The 2024-nt window shown below is 42.1% G+C and overlaps 1 non-coding gene across 1 annotated transcript; it reads right to left on the bottom strand.

The window, feature by feature from the left end:
- Positions 1-1164: 1164 nt before the first annotated feature.
- Positions 1165-1226, bottom strand: LOC119619119 (U7 small nuclear RNA). The gene has a single exon (XR_005235557.1). It is a non-coding gene; the product is annotated as a U7 small nuclear RNA (small nuclear RNA).
- Between the last annotated feature and the right edge of the window lie 798 nt (positions 1227-2024).

The following is a 2024-nucleotide window of genomic DNA, read 5'->3' as shown; positions in this document are numbered from 1 at the left end:
GTAGACCACCGTGCAGACCCATCACCCACCAGCCAGAACAGTGAGTACTCCACAAGGCAGCAGTACTGTGGCCACTTGCCCCTTAGCTTGGCTCCACTATCTGTCAGGAAAGATGATGGCCCTGAAAAGAGCCTTTGGTTAGTGTTCCAGCTCTTCAGTATTAGCAGCTCTTTGATGTTACAGACTCAGTACTACAACCCCTGGAGCTTGGGTTGCCAGTTGCCTTGCTGCCTCGCTGACTAACACCTATTGCTGACATCTCATCATTTGTCCGCTGTCCCTACCTTACTGCCTCTTGCCACCTCTTCTCAAGCTACCGGTTGACTTGCCAGTGATGTAGGGCAGCTTCTTGGCTTCATTTGGGAGTGAATTCAAGAACAACCTCGTAGTAGAAGGAAGTAGCTTTATTGAAGTGGCAGTGCTAATAGTTCTGTGACTGCTCGTTGCAGAACAGGGCTAGCCCATAGGCACTGCACTGAGAAAAGGAGCCTAGGGGTACTTCTATGGGTTTTAGGTAGCTGTATTTATGCCCACTTTTATTTACATGCAAATTAAGAAATGGGTTATTCAGAAATCTCTAGAAAATGACCGGTAGCTTCTGGGTGTTGCCATGGAGTTTGTCAACTGTCGCAGTGCTGGTGGGAATGTCTTATGCTGATGGGGAGCAACAACAAGCAGGGGTTGCTTTCAGGGCCACTTGTCAGTTTTAGCCAGTTTTCAAGCTGGTCCGGGAGGTGAGTCCTACTTGTCCCCTACCTCACTATGACATCGCCATCACCACAGAGGGAATAAAGGTGAAATTACATTTTAATTAAAATCAGAAAAATATATTTTATGGTGCGTGACTGGCCAGAGAATGTCATAACTGCATTTGCTTACATCTCTATCCCATTCTATAGACTGAGATCTACTCTAAAACAGACACTGAACCGATCCCAGCACCTACTATTTGGCCTACATCAGGGTAACGGTCTATTAAATAATTTAGAATAAATTTGTAGCCAACCTACTGTTGTATCCCCACATTTGCTAAAGAATCAAGTTTTCTGCTTTTATTAAAAAAAATTCAAATGAAGTCTCACACGGAATAATAAAAGGCTGAGAAGAGTGAGTTATTTATTTTGGGGATAGGCACACAATTTTTTTTTTTCAATAATTTTTTGGGAGGACTTTCTCATAAAAACCAGAAAGCCCACTAGACAAATTCTAAAAGAGCTGTAACACTTAAAATTTTTTTCAAATTTTTATTGACCTGTAAAAGCAAATGAATATATGCCTTTTTTTCTACAATCACATGCATCTTTGTTTTTTGTTTGTTTGTTTGTTTGTTTTTGAGACGGAGTCTCGCTCTGTCGCCCAGGCTGGGGTGCAGTGGCCGGATCTCAGCTCACTGCAAGCTCCGCCTCCCGGGTTCACGCCATTCTCCTGCCTCAGCCTCCCGAGTAGCTGGGACTACAGGCACCCACCACCTCGCCCGGCTAGTTTTTTGTATTTTTTAGTAGAGACGGGGTTTCACCGGGTTAGCCAGGATGGTCTCGATCTCCTGACCTCGTGATCCGCCCGTCTCGGCCTCCCAAAGTGCTGGGATTACAGGCTTGAGCCACCGCGCCCGGCGCATCTTTGTTTTAATAGAATAATTTTCAAATAATTTTCAATAATTTTTTCACAATGAAATCCTGGAATTAAATTCTAATATTTATAGGTGATGAAAGCAATTCAGAAACTCAACAGAGAATTTGATTCACTGAGGGAAAATACATCTTTATTTGCAGAAGGCTTGGAATAAACATTTAAAAGTCCAAAAGTTTTAGTGAGCATTGTTTGAAAATTAATGCTTTTATCTGAGAAAACAGTCTGATAATAAATATTATCAGAAAATGTAATGCCTCAGGAGAATAAGATTTTTCTGTTATGCCTCAGTCTCTCCTTCGGCTCACTTTACCATGAGAGTAGAAAGAAATAGATAATATTTTACCTATACCCCAGTTTGAGGAGCAAGAAAATGTAACGATCTGTTTAGTCTA

The sequence above is a fragment of the Chlorocebus sabaeus genome, chromosome 24, assembly GCF_047675955.1.
Source record: "Chlorocebus sabaeus isolate Y175 chromosome 24, mChlSab1.0.hap1, whole genome shotgun sequence".
Lineage (NCBI taxonomy): Eukaryota > Metazoa > Chordata > Mammalia > Primates > Cercopithecidae > Chlorocebus > Chlorocebus sabaeus.
The sequence above is the reverse complement of the archived record's forward strand: the minus strand, read 5'-3'. Positions and strand labels throughout refer to the sequence as shown.